This window comes from Bombina bombina, chromosome 6 (assembly GCF_027579735.1).
Source record: "Bombina bombina isolate aBomBom1 chromosome 6, aBomBom1.pri, whole genome shotgun sequence".
Lineage (NCBI taxonomy): Eukaryota > Metazoa > Chordata > Amphibia > Anura > Bombinatoridae > Bombina > Bombina bombina.
The window spans coordinates 5,481,624-5,497,539 of NC_069504.1; the positions used below are offsets into that span (position 1 = coordinate 5,481,624).

At 38.9% G+C, this 15,916-nt stretch overlaps 1 protein-coding gene across 1 annotated transcript in view; it reads left to right on the forward strand.

Annotated features, from left to right (window-relative positions):
• The first annotated feature begins 3,850 nt into the window (after window positions 1–3,850).
• Window positions 3,851–15,916, forward strand: part of LOC128664944 (uncharacterized) — a 57,797-nt gene continuing 45,731 nt past the window's right edge. The window contains exon 1 of the mRNA XM_053719735.1: window positions 3,851–3,923. The gene's annotated coding sequence lies outside the window, so the exon portion shown is untranslated. The remainder of the gene's footprint in view (window positions 3,924–15,916) is intronic.

Here is a 15,916-nt window from a genome sequence, read left to right on the forward strand (position 1 = left end):
AGCTCGCATTCTATTGGCTGATCGGAACAGCCAATAGAATGCAAGCTCAATCTGATTGGCTGACTTCTGCCGCTCCGGATCTCCTCTTCGGTTCCATCGGTGGTCGGCTGGCTGAAGACGGATCAAGGTAGGATGATCTTCAGGGGGTAGTGTTAGGTTTATTTAAGGGGGGTTTGGGTTAGATAAGGGGTATGTGGGTGGTGGGTTTTAATGTTGGGGGGGTTGTATTTTTATTTTACAGGCAAAAGAGCTGTTTTCTTTGGGGCATGCCCCGCAAAAGGCCCTTTTAAGGGCTGGTAAGGTAAAAGAGCTGTTTACTTTTTAATGTAGAATAGGGTAGGGAATTTTTTTATTTGGGGGGGCTTTGTTATTTTATTAGGGGGCTTAGATTAGGTGTAAGTAGCTTAAAATTGTTGTATTATTTTTTAAATGTTTTGTAACTTAGCTTTTTTTATTTTTTGTACTTTAGTTAGTTTATTTAATTGAATTTAATTGTAGTTATTTGTATGTAATTTATTTAATTAATTTAATGATAGTGTAGTGTTAGGTTTAATTGTAACTTAGGTTAGGATTTATTTTACAGGTAATTTTGTATTTCTTTTAGCTAAGTAGTTATTAAATAGTTAATAACTATTCTAACTAGCTAAAATAAATACAAAGTTACCTGTAAAATAAATATAAATCCTACAATAGCTACAATGTAATTATTAATTACATTGTAGCTATCTTAGGGTTTATTTTACAGATAAGTATTTAGTTTTAAATAGGAATAATTTATTAAAGTATAGTGTAGTGTTAATTGTAACTTAGGTTAGTTTTTATTTTGCAGGTAAATTTGTCTTTATTTTAACTAGGTAGCTATTAAATAGTTAATAACTATTTAATAGCTATTGTACCTAGTTAAAATAAATTGAAAGTTGCCTGTAAAATAAAAGTAAATCCTAAGATAGCTACAATATAATTATTATTTATATTGTAGCTATATTAGGGTTTATTTTAAAGGTATTTAGTTTTAAATAGGATTAATTTAGTTAATAAGAGTTAATTTATTTAGATTTATTTAATTAATATTTAAGTTAGGGGGGTGTTAGGGTTAGTGTTAGACTTAGGTTTAGGGGTTAATAATTTTATTACAGTGGCGGCAGTGTAGGGGGGCAGGATAGGGGTTAATACATTTATTATAGGTGGCGACGGTGTAGGGGGTCAGATTAGGGGTTAATAAGTTTAATATAGGTTGCGGCGGGGTCCGGGAGCGGCGGTTTAGGGGTTAAACTATTTATTTAGTTGCGGTGGGGTCCGGGATCATCAGGATAGGGGTTAATAACTTAATTATAGGTGGCGGCGGTATAGGGGGGGCAGGATAGGGGTTACTAGGTATAATGTAGGTGGCGACGGGGTCCGGGAGCGGCGGTTTAGGGGGTAATAACTTTATTTAGCTGCGGCGGTGTAGGGGGGACAGATTAGGGGTGTTTAGACTCGGGGGACATGTTAGGGTGTTAGGTGTAGACAGCTCCCATAGGAATGAATGGGATATCTAGCAGCAGCGAACATGAACTTTCGCTATGGTCAGACTCCCATTCATTCCTATGGGAACTTGTGTGCGGAACATCTGGAGTGACGTAAGAATCGATCTGTGTCGGACTGAGTCCGGCGGATCGAAGCTTACGTCACTAAATTCTACTTTTGCCGGTGTCTAGGGCTTGATAACTAAGGCGAATCAGCCTCGTCTCAAATACGCTGCGGAATTCTAGCGTATTTGAGGTAGACACGTTGATAACTAGAGGCCAAAGAATCTACCCCGGATAAAAGAATAAAGGTCCCTTTAGGATGATTCTTATATATATCCTTTTTTTAGAAAATGAAAAAGATTTATTTAATTGTGGTTTTCTATATGAAATTTACATTAAAATGAGTACTTATTTTTTATGTTTAACTTTTAATAATAAATAAATATATTATATTATGTTTGTATTTATATATTATCTTGGATATTTGCACATACATATTTATAAGACCACTAGGGAAACTATTGTATTAACTATTTTGTAGTAGACACATTGTAACATTTTTTACACATGAAGTATTCACTTTTTACCACTAGATGGGGATATTAATCTGTTAATCACAATTATTTGGCGCCATTATGGCTATTTAAACATTGTTATATTCATTATATGTCAAGCTTGAAAAAGGGCTTAGTGTTAGCCCGAAACGTTGCTTATTTGGACCCTGTATGCACAATAAAGGTTGTTTTATTCATCACAGCTGGAGAGTACTTTTCTTTGTGTCCAATATAGAGACGGTCAGTAAACTCTCTGCTCCTGTAACCACAGAACATATATACTGCAAGATAGTGGTGCAAAGAACAATCATTATGACTCATTGCAATATGTTGCTTATCCTTTTACATTACGCCCAATTTTATATAAGTAGGAATGGTTCTAATTATATTACAAAATAAGCCGTATCTGTCTTGGATCTATATGGAAACGTTCAATGTTTCCAATATGGGATAATCTGCCATAGCCAGTATTCTTTTGGGTACACATACCACACCCGTGTTAATTATATTATGCTATGTTGCAAAGGGTTTAGAGCAGTGATTTTCAACCATGGGCAAGGCCGGATTGGGCCGCCGGGACACCGGGAAAAATCCCGGTGGGCTGGCAGGCGCAGCTGCAGTGTGTGTAGAGCAGCAAACTAGCAATAGCAAAGCACAGTTGTGAGGGAGCGCAGTGGCAGAGCCGTTAGCAAGTAAAGCAACAAACAGGCTCAGCCACTGATTCAGGCATGATGTGAGCACCAGGTCAGGTAAGGAGGGTCGGGAAGGCCGCACTGGAATATGCAATTAAAAAGCCGTTGTTTTTTAAATGCTAACTCTGCTAGTTTGGGAGACTACATGTCCCAGATTGCCATGCAGCAAGATGCTGATTAACTGGACAAATCAGAGGAGGAGGGAGGGGCTCTCGTCCGGTCCCCGGAGCAGCAATCATGTGGGAACTGGGGATGTCCCTCTGGAGCGGCTGCTGCATGCTGGAATGGGGAAAAAGACATCATCACTCTGGTAATTAGTGTTTTCTCCCCATGCTCAATTCCCTGGGTGCAGAGCCAACTAGTGGTTGACACTTGTGAGGGCATTAAACATGACACCTGACCAGCAGTAGTGTGGAACTAGGGAGTGCAGCCCAGCAATGTATGCATAGACAGATCCCGCCCCCTTACCAACTGTCCCAGCTGCGCACAGGAGACTAGAGTTGAGGAGGATGAGCAACTTGTAATTCCTCCTAGGGACTTCTGAAGCCTAAACAGATGATATGGAAGTGTAGCTGAGCTGTAAAAACTCTCCTTCTGCACAACACTGAGCACAGAGAAATCTCCTCCCACATAACCTCCTGAGAAACAGCTCAAATACTAGTAGATGCAGATAACCTCATGGGTGTAAAAAAGGCTGTAACATATTTACACTGCAGTCCTGTCTCTGTTGGTTAACTGCATCTACTGTGTATTTGATCTCAAAAAGGCACAACCGTTTCTCAGAGGAGCAGACCCCCTCCCCCTCCTGGAATTATTTACTGCTCTTTGCCTTGAATGCATACTTGGACAGAAGCAGGGCTCATCACACTAAAGATACAAATTTTAAAAGAAGGGCTCATCAGCCAAGATACAGTTTTTCTAAAAGTATATATAGTGGCTCCTGGAGGCAGCAAAGCGTAGATGGAGGGAGCTTTGACCTGGGGAGGAAGAGGCCCTGTATGGGGTAGGAGGTGCTATAGGAGGAGCTGTAGGCAAAGTGTTAAAGATGTGGGCTGAGCGGGAAAACCAGCAGATTGTTATTGTAGGAGTAGAGAAAACATCTTCTTCATGACAGCAAGAAGTTTTGTCTTGTGTGCCATGATCCTGCCCCTGCAGCTGGAGCCCTTAAGGTAATTGCTTATCCTTCATGGGTAGAGGGTCTAAGCACATTAGGGGTTAATCCCACTCCTTGAGCTCGGGGACAGTATCTGAGTTGGAAGAGTTTAGATTAGGATGACTGTCTGTTATTCCCCCCACAGGCACGGCTGTTAATGTATTTTCTGCCTTTATTGCCTGACTGATAAGGGGACATTTGACAGTTTGCTTCCATTCAACTGCTGAGTTGGTATGCGAGGTATTTATTGTCTCTAATGAGGAGGGGTTTTTCCCTGCACTGGGTCCGCGCTTGAATCTGCAGCGTCAGCCTCTGCAGCACTAGAGAGTCTGTCTTGTGTCTCACAGGATTAGTTTGGAGCAGCAGACTGAGAGTGGTAAGAGGATGTTAGTGGCGTGCATGGGGTTGTTAGTGCTGGGACATAGGACACGGGTATTTGCAGTCTGAGGATTTGGGTGTTTGAATACATGCTAGAGGTGCACCAGTATTTGCAGTAGTGACTCTGGGGGCATTAGGGCTGCACAGACCATATGCCTTTATGGAGATACAGAGCAGTTTAACTGAGGGGCCAGTGACAGAAACGGCTCCTAATTGATTTCATGCAGCTCTGCTTGTTGTTACAGTTAGAGTATGCTTGAACTCCCCTCTTTTCCCTTAGATTGCCTGGTACTCACTAGCTTACAGTTTGGTTACTGACACGTGGGATACATGCCCCCCTTTTATTCTCAGGGTGACATAAAAAACACTCGCTGCCATTGCGGTGCTTTTATTAGTTTGGCTACTATACTTGTGCATGTGGGTGCGTGTCGTAGGGGATTTTCTTTACATTGGGCATGGTGCTGCATGCTGTCTTAAATGTTATGGGACATATTTCAGGTTTATTGTGCTTGACTGTATGGGGAGCACTTGCTATGTGAGATCCAGGGGCGGGGGTTAACCTTCCCGCCGCTGGTCCTTTTTGGTTCAATATCGCTCTGTGCTGGATCAGTGGGGGGTATATATTTGTTGCATTTAGTTAGTGAAAATAAAAACAGTGGCTGATTAAGGGGAGGTAGATGATATTCCTTATGGGATATGCTACCCTATGCTACCAGGAGGTTTTCTCTTTCAGATGGGAAGTTTTTCGTTTTTGTTGTTTTTTATCTCCATGTTGGTTTGGATCTATAAGGGGATATACATATTATATACAATGTCAGTTTAACTTTATTACTTGTTGTCATGGTGTGCTGGTTTCACTCTGCTCTGCATTCAGGGCTTAGAACAGTTTTGCTTATTTTCTAAGATTTCATTTGTTTTGTCTGCCATCTAGTGGTGGTTAACTGTATGTTGCTTATAATCTCATTAAGGGTCAGTTTTGCCAAAATAATTACATTTCTTGATTTGGATGTGGCTTGAAATTCTAAACAACTTTCTAGTGGAAGTTTATCATTGGATTTGCCTTTTTCCCTTGTTGGTAATGTTGAAAATCTAAACCTAAGTGGGCTCAAACTAATTTTCTGAAATATTGGAACCACCTCTTGGCTCAGAGCAATTTGAAAGTTTGACACAGTTAGACAGAACTACATACTGGTTTTCATTTAGATAACATTGCGCTTACTCCCGTGGAGGTATTTAGGAGTTGGCAATGAGGGCCAATCTGCATGTCTGGCAAAGCACTGAGATAAGGGAGCTGCCTGCAGAGGTTTAGATATAAGATAATCACAAAGGTAACACATTATATTCCAGTTGGCTTTTTGCAAAACTTGGGAACAAGTAAGGGATTATCTAGTTTGTTTGTTTTTTTAAAATGGAAATTATGATGTAGTCTGTGCCTTTAAAATAATTTTATGTTTTCTTTCCTTTGGTGGATATAATCATGTGTATGTGTTGTCATATAAATGTATTTCTATAATTTATAGGATTTAATATGTACATTAGACAAATGGTCCATGCAATCATTTCTCATTTGAGAATTATTCTTTAAGGTTTTTTCCAATTTATTCCTCTGAAGGATGTGTGTCATGATATGGTGGGTATTCTTTCATTGTACGGGAGTTCATATGTTACAATCTCTTTCATTACAAAAGGGGTCACAGCACTGTCGGTGGCACCATTACTTATGTTAGGTAGTATAATGTGACACTAATAGGGTACAGTTTTAGCATAAGCCAAGAGGGTTGTAGATCATCTTCCTAAGGGTAGACTGCAGCAGTAAAACTTTGTGCAGACCCTCTAAAAGTTTTGATCTCTAAAAAATTACCTTGGGTTCAGACTAACTTTATAGCATTGCAAGCTCTGTTGGTGCTTTGCATATGCCTGATGATGTGGATAATATGATATATATATGTGTATGGCGATTGGATATCGCCCTCTTTCGGAGGATACTCGGATCTTGCATTGCAACTATGAATTTACTGCTTTGAGATCACTAATATGATTGTGGTATTTCCTCTGGTGAGGGGATTTCCGTGTCGGCGTCGGGTCCTATTGGTAGTATTTAACATACTTTTATCTTGAAGGGACATTTTTACTCAGGGTGTTTTCCACCTGTGGTTTTTCCCAGGGGTCCACTCTGCCTGGTGGGATGTATTGAATTGTCACACGTATTTCAATTACCCTTATATAGGTTGATGTAAAAGGGTAATTCCACTATAGTATACCCAACCATCCTTAGATTTGGCATCAAGGCCAAAATGTGTTGCCATAGCTTGTAGTGGACATTGCACTCCCAGTGGGGTAAGGAGGAGATGGGGTAATAAAGTGTTAATTTCACATTGTTCTATACAAGTATGGGGATCAGTTTGTGGCCAATAGGTACACAATGTGATACAGTAATGATATCTGATTATACCTACAGATATAAGATAGACAGATGTATATGTACACAATATGATAATGTAATGAGATCTGATTATACCTACAGATATAAGATACAGACACATATATATGTACACAATGTGATATAGTAATGAGATATGATTATACCTACAGATCTCATATAAAGACACATGTATATGTACACTATGTGATACAGTAATGAGATCTGATTATACCTACAAATATAAGAAAAAGACACATGTATATGTACACAGTGTGATAACGTAATGAGGTCTGATTATACCTATAGATATAAGATACAGACACATGTATCTGTACACAATGTGATACAGTAATGAGATCTGATTATACCTACAGATATAAGATACAGACACATGTATATGTACACAGTGTGATACAGTAATGAGATCTGATTATACCTACAGATATAAGATACAGACACATATATATGTACACAATGTGATATAGTAATGAGATCTGATTATACCTACAGATATAAGATACAAACACATGTATATATACACAATGTGATACAGTAATGAGATCTGATAATAACTACAGATATAAGATACAGACACATGTATATGTACACAATGTGATACAGTAATGAGATCTGATTATACCTACAGATATAAGATACAGACACATGTATATGTACACAGTGTGATACAGTAATGAGATCTGATTATACCTACAAATATAAGAAAAAGACACATGTATATGTACACAGTGTGATAACGTAATGAGGTCTGATTATACCTATAGATATAAGATACAGACACATGTATCTGTACACAATGTGATACAGTAATGAGATCTGATTATACCTACAGATATAAGATACAGACACATGTATATGTACACAGTGTGATAATGTAATGAGATCTGATTATACCTACAGATATAAGATACAGACACATGTATATGTACACACTGTGATACAGTAATGAGATCTGATTATACCTACAGATATAAGATACAGACACATGTATATGTACACAGTGTGATATAGTAATGAGATCTGATTATACCTACAGATATAAGATACAGACACATGTATATGTACACAGTGTGATACAGTAATGAGATCTGATTATACCTACAGATATAAGATACAGACACATGTATATGTACACAGTGTGATACAGTAATAAGATCTGATTATACCTACAGATATAAGATACAGACACATGTATATGTACACAGTGTGATACAGTAATGAGATATGATTATACCTACAGCTATAAGATACAGACACATGTATATGTACACAGTGTGATACAGTAATGAGATCTGATTATACCTACAGATATAAGATACAGACACATGTATATGTACACAATGTGATAAAGTAATAAGATCTTATTATACCTACAGATATAAGATAAAGACACATGTATATGTACACAATGTGATACAGTAATGAGATCTGATTATACCTACAGATATAAGATAAAGACACATGTATATGTACACAGTGTGATACAGTAATGATATCTGATTATACCTACAGATATAAGATACAGACAAATGTATATGTACACAATGTGATACAGTAATGAGATCTGATTATACCTACAGATATAGGATACAGACACATGTATATGTACACAGTGTGATACAGTAATGAGATCTGATTATACCTACAGATATAAGATACAGACACATGTATATGTACACAATGTGATACAGTAATGAGATCTGATTATACTTACAGATATAAGATACAGACACATGTATATGTACACAGTGTGATACAGTAATGAGATCTGATTATACCTACAGATATAATATACAGACATGTATATGTACACAGTGTGATACAGTAATGAGATCTGATTATACCTACAGATATAAGCTAAAGACACATGTATATGTACACAATGTGATACAGTAATGAGATCTGATTATACCTACAGATATAAGATACAGACACATGTATATGTACACAGTGTGATACAGTAATGAGATCTGATTATACCTACAGATATAAGATACAGACAAATGTATATGTACACAATGTGATACAGTAATGAGATCTGATTATACCTACAGATATAAGATACAGACACATGTATATGCACACAATGTGATACAGTAATGAGATCTGATTATACCTACAGATATAAGATACAGACACATGTATATGTACACAGTGTGATACAGTAATGAGATCTGATTATACCTACAGATATAAGATACAGACACATGTATATGTACACAGTGTGATAAAGTAATGAGATCTGATTATACCTACAGATATAAGATAAAGACACATGTATATGTACACAATGTGATACAGTAATGAGATCTGATTATACCTACAGATATAAGATAAAGACACATGTATATGTACACAGTGTGATATAGTAATGAGATCTGATTATACCTACAGATATAAGATAGACACATGTATATGTACACAATGTGATACAGTAATGAGATCTGATTATACCTACAGATATAAGATAAAGACACATGTATATGTACACAATGTGATACAGTAATGAGATCTGATTATACCTACAGATATAAGATACAGACACATGTATATGTACACAATGTGATACAGTAATGAGATCTGATTATACCTACAGATATAAGATACAGACACATGTATATGTACACAGTGTGATACAGTAATGAGATCTGATTATACCTACAGATATAAGATACAGACACATGTATATGTACACAATGTGATACAATAATGAGGTCTGATTATACCTACAGATATAAGATACAGACACATGTATATGTACACAATGTGATAAAGTAATGAGATCTGATTATACCTACAGATATAAGATACAGACACATGTATATGTACACAGTGTGATACAGTAATGAGATCTGATTATACCTACAGATATAAGATACAGACACATGTATATGTACACAATGTGATACAGTAATGAGATCTGATTATACTTACAGATATAAGATACAGACACATGTATATGTACACAGTGTGATACAGTAATGAGATCTGATTATACCTACAGATATAATATACAGACATGTATATGTACACAGTGTGATACAGTAATGAGATCTGATTATACCTACAGATATAAGCTAAAGACACATGTATATGTACACAATGTGATAAAGTAATGAGATCTGATTATACCTACAGATATAAGATACAGACACATGTATATGTACACAGTGTGATATAGTAATGAGATCTGATTATACCTACAGATATAAGATACAGACACATGTATATGTACACAATGTGATACAGTAATGAGATCTGATTATACCTACAGATATAAGATAAAGACACATGTATATGTACACAATGTGATACAGTAATGAGATCTGATTATACCTACAGATATAGGATACAGACACATGTATATGTACACAATGTGATAAAGTAATGAGATCTGATTATAGCTACAGATATAAGATACAGACACATGTATATGTACACAATGTGATACAGTAATGAGATCTGATTATACCTACAGATATAAGACACATAGACATGTATATGTACACAATGTGATACAGTAATAAGATCTGATTATACCTACAGATATTAGATACAGACACATGCATATGTACACAGTGTGATACAGTAATGAGATCTGATTATACCTACAGATATAAGATACAGACACATGTATATGTACACAGTGTGATACAGTAATGAGATCTGATTATACCTACAGATATAAGATAAAGACACATGTATATGTACACAATGTGATACAGTAATGAGATCTGATTATACCTACAGATATAAGATACAGACACATGTATATGTACACAATGTGATAACGTAATGAGGTCTGATTATACCTATAGATATAAGATACAGACACATGTATCTGTACACAATGTGATACAGTAATGAGATCTGATTATACCTGCAGATAAGATAAAGACACCGTATATGTCCACTTTAATACATGGAATCAGCTGATTCATGTACGTGAATGAGCCATAAAGGAGCAAAGGTGATACTTGTTATCCTGTATGGGTTTCTATTTGCCTGGCCGGCCAATACCCTTGCCTGTCATGCATCAGGGATGATGTTGTAGAATGGCTGAAGATTGTGGGGATACCTAGCATTGATAAGTTGGAAGGACTGCCATCAGTGATTATGTTCTTAGTTTTACTGTTATGTTTGTTATAATGGAGTGCAGAGCACTGGGGGTCAAAGGTTTGATTACAGACGGAGATGAGGTTCTTTTAGTGCACGCCTAAATGTCCAGCAAAATGGAAAGGGTAGAATGGGTGATGATTTAGTTTTCTTGAGTTATTCCAGTGCTGGTGGCCATGTTTGAGTATGGGTCAGTGTTGTCCACACTGACAGCTGGGGGGTGGTGTCAGCAGGGACATAGTATCTGCTCCCCCCCACCCCTAATCACACGGTCATTGAATGGTTAGGGCAGTTGGGTTGCAATGGCTGTGTTTCCATGGGTTGATGGGAGCGATACACATCCCTGGTTTTATAACTCACTGGCCATTGCATTTTCGAATTTCTGGTGGCATCGCTACTTGGAGTTCTCGCCATGGGCGAACGGAGTGGGGGAGAGTATTCCCGGTGTGGCTTCAATAGCACGAAAACGGGGTTCACCTATGATAAAATTTTGAGCGGAATGGAATGAATTGATTTAAGTTAGGGGCATTGGAGATGGTGTCAATTCAGGTGTTGGGGTTTTTTGCTACAAGGGTTGTGGAGGATTGGACTCCTGCTGATTTGTCACCTGGGATATATGGCTGGGTTATGTGGCACGTGGCTACCACGGTTTCAAAGTGTCCATTTTCCTTGAGAATTTGGGCAGCCACTGAAGCTGCTGTAGGGAGTTTGGTGGCAAAAGGTGTGGGTAAGCGGAGGTTATTCTAGGCTCTTTTGTTGGAGGGTGTCTAGTATTTGGGTGTTTCATTTGTTTATGGTTGTTCCGTTCAGATTGTCGTAGGTCTGGTAAACATGTGGGTAGTGGGCCGATTTAAAATTATTTGTCCCTGGTGTGCGGCTCTGGTTGAGAAGGAGGGCCTCCAGCCTGGGTTTTTGATAAGCAGCAATACTATTGGAGGGTTTGGAGTACGGGGCCCCCATATTGGCTTGCATGTTGCCGCCGGTGGTGGTTTACGCTGAATTGTTCCAGTATAGGGGGGTACTAGTGGTCCAGGCCAGGGTAATAATTTTGGTTGACTCAGGGAAGCCTGGTGAGTAAGATTAAGGTGGTTTGGGGAAGTTTTTGGGAGCTTTTCCAGGGTTTAACCGTTGTATGGTCTACCATGGTTACGAGATTGGTTGGAGGATGGAATGGCTCCATTATGGCCTTACCAGGAGGCAGGAGCTGAACAAGCTGGTTGCAGCCTTATGCGTGGAGTGCAATGTGTGGTGGGTTAGCCTCCCCATGGGGTGGGCGATTAGGTTAAGTAGCTTCTTGGACACGGTGTTCCTTGGAGCTTGGGGTTTGTAAAAAAATAACGGGCTTATTTAAGTCCAGGTGAATTTATATACGGCCCGGTCAACAAGTAAATGGAGGTTAGTGAATTAAGTTTGGGAGCTAGCATCTTCATAGTTGGCTGAGTTTACATGGTTAAGGAGTTATGTATTTGGTGTCTTTTAAACTTGTTATTTACTAAACGGGCTGTGGCCAGTATTTTTCAAACATAAGGTGTCTGTGTATTCTTTAAGTGTTGAATGCTTGAAAATTTGTCAAGGGGATGTTAATCGACGGCTCATGGGGTCTAGTAAATAGGATCATGGGGACATTTGTGCAGAAACTTGGTGTGGTGGTGGACTACTCAGACTTAGCTGAGGTTGGAGTGGGTGAGTTCTATCTGCCCGATGGGGGGCATTTGAATGACTTTGGTCTGCAGCTGTTTATCTTTAATTTTAAGGAGGCACTGTGTGCGGTTGGAGGGTTGGCGGGACTGGGCTGAGGCGTCAGGCCAGTCGGTGGCGGGGGTGCTAGCCCTTAAATTACAGAACAATTATGGCCAATGGTTAAGTGTGGTGGTATTTTGCATTCCCATGGGGGAATTCAAGATGGGGGTTTCTAAGGGCACGGGGTTCCTTAGAAACTTATATGGATGATCGCTGACGGGCCCAACCACTTGCACGGTTGGGTCCAGTAAAAAGGAATTACGGCCATAGTTAAAAGATATGGAAATCAAGAAGGACTAGCACCGCTGTTGGTTGATGTGTAAAATGTTTACAGTTATTTGCACTTTTATTTATCGAGTTATTAAAGTTTTTACAAAGTTTTATTGAATAAAGGGCTGCGGCCAATTTGTACCAAAGCTAAGTCTGTTGTCTGTTATTTATGAGGGTGGTTGTTGGAAGGATGGTATGGGGGTGTTTTGTGGGTTTAAGGGGCCGGAGCTTGACGACATAAAAGGTCAATATATATATATATATATATATATATACTTTTATAAAAATTGTATATATACATACACACACAATTTCTAGGTGTGCATTACTGCTGCATGTCTTTATATTGCCTTAGTATGATGCTTTAGTATGTGTAATGGATAGATCCACTTTTTTAGTATTAATTATGGGGACTTCAAAATCAATGTTTATGCATCAAAAAATATTTTGAGGAGGTAATCATACAGGCTTAACACATGGCTGATGCATGTGATTTAAGGGAGTAAGAATAAATCACTGTTGTGTGTTATTCCCCAGTAATTTAACCCTTTGATTGCACATATGCTTTGCTGCATGTTATGTATTAATATGTATGCCACCATACAAAATCTTTGTGTGTTTGTGTTATGTATATTGATGGGGGGGGGGCTGGGGCTGGTCTTCTAACATTTCCAGGGCCGGTCTGGTTTCCCAGTCCGGCCCTGCCACTGTGCCACGGCAGATAGTCAGGTGTGCCGCCGTGAATTGGGCCCTTCTTGCTTAAGTGCACTCCTGAAGTGGAACAGAAGCCGGTAGCTGCTGCTACCCTACGTATTTATCCGGACACGCAGAGACTCTCTCAACTCCCACATAGTTCTCCGGAGGGTCGGGGCTCTGCTCCGGAGATTTCACTCGCCTCAGCTGCATTACAAAAGTTCTTATCAAGGAGATCTGAGCAAGAGGAGACTCATTAAGCCAGTGTGCATTTGGGTGGCGGCGCATGTATTTGAAGGCATCTGCTATCTGCTACGATAGCCACGAGGACAACTGAGAGATCTAAGAAAAAGATATACGACACTCCGTAGGGTCGGGGCTCCGCTTCGGAGGTCAAGCAAACAGCTGCAGTCCTTTTTTCTTATCCCCCCCTGTTGCGGAGACCTGTTAGTGACGGAGGTCAACAGCTCACATATCACCGCGGCCTACTCTGAGGCCTAGGAGCCTACATTCACTTGTTCCCAAGCTTCAGAACGGGGTAACTGGCCAGGAGGTACGTGTTATTAGCGGAGTCCGGATTGATAGTCTCTTGAAGAATAGAGGAAAGTGGGCCGAAGTGGAGGGAATGGCCGCCATTTTCTTTCTGTGTCTGCGGAGGTCTTTTGATCAATTGTGGCCTACACACTCCGACAGTCGCAGTTTTACAGATCCACTTACCTCCCCTTCCTGGAATTCTCAAGCTCAGGGAGAATTGCCCTGGATATTAATTATATCGTTCCAGCATAGAGAAGAAGACATCTGCTTTAACTGGGTGAGACCTTTATGTTTACCATTATATGCATTTTATACCATTTGCCCTCCTGGCTTAACTTTTATAATTTTTCAGTTTACTCTCATCATTGCCTGATTGCCAAGCCCTGATGCTTTTTTGTGGGCCTCATATTTATCCTTCACTGATTGTGAAACTCTTATACTGGTGCCCCCAAGGCTTAGGGACTTTAACAGTAGGCTCACTTGGGCCCCAGTAGTTTCTGCTTTTGGGCTCAATACTTGTGCACTGCTTACTGCCCTAACAAGCGGAACTTTTACTTGCATGGAACTACTGCATATCACCTAAGAATTTATTTTCATCACTGGTACCCCCCTAACAGCCTCAATTGTTATTATTATGCCTCTAGCTTTGGCAATACAGTTGTAGTGACTGTCATGCTAATAAAGCTTAATGAATTGAATTGACTAAATTGTGTAAATATATATATATATACTGTATTAGGCTACAATGTGTGATTTGTAAAAGTTTGGGATGGTGGTGTGCCGCAGGATTTTTAATGTAAAAAATGTGCCGTGGCAAAAAAGGTTGAAAATCACTGGTTTAGAGCATACTGTTAATGCGGCAGGAGTGCTATTATTGTTAGAGTTGATCTGGGATAAGCGGGGACTACAGTCTAGCTTAACACCTAATATTCTTTAGTTGAAATGCCAAAATACCTAATTCTTCCAAAACAATATAGAAAAGTTTTAACATGAGGCCCCAGGGATTTGATAACGCACGTCATATGTTTCTTTTTGTCAAAGCAGCATCCGGTAGGAGCTTGAATTCTCTTATCACTTTTTTGAGACATGGCAAAAGTTTAAAAAAAAAGTACTTTTTAAATGACCAGCTCAACGAGATCTACCCACTAAAAATGGTCCGCCTCCTAAGCTCACATTCCTGCCCTTTTAAATAAAGATACCAAGAAAAAATCATAATAGGAGTAAATTAGAAAGTTGTTTAAAATTGCATGTTCTATATCTGAATCATGAAAAAATAAATAAATGTGTGTTTCATATCTCTTTAAGGTTGCATGATTTAGCAACACATGGATGTGTAAAAGCATAAATATACAACAGATTAATCCTGACGACAAACGTAGAACTGACTTTAATTTGGGTTAACAGGAGCAACCCTTTGTGCCATGTTACAAAACACTGCATTCAAATAACTGCCACTGACCCCCTATACTTTGAGCCTCGAGCTTGGCCTGATATGACCCAGTGAGGCTTAAATAAATAAATTTTAATAGTGCGCCATGCAGACCATTTCTTACCGGGTCAACACGTTCATTTGCCAGACGTCAATTAGACTTGTTCCTTTAGCATAGCACAGCAGCCTCCACATTTACTTTTTCTATCTATTAACGCTTACCCTCCTAACTATACTATACAGCCATATCCATTGGGAGAGTACTCAACCATGCTTTGGATAGGCCAATTGTGTTGTCGTTCAAAAATCATCTACATTGATTGGCTGAAATCGATGTCCATCAAGATCCAATCCTGTAGCACTTTTTGTGTCCGACAATCAGACTGTTTAATGACCTGCTTCTTCACAC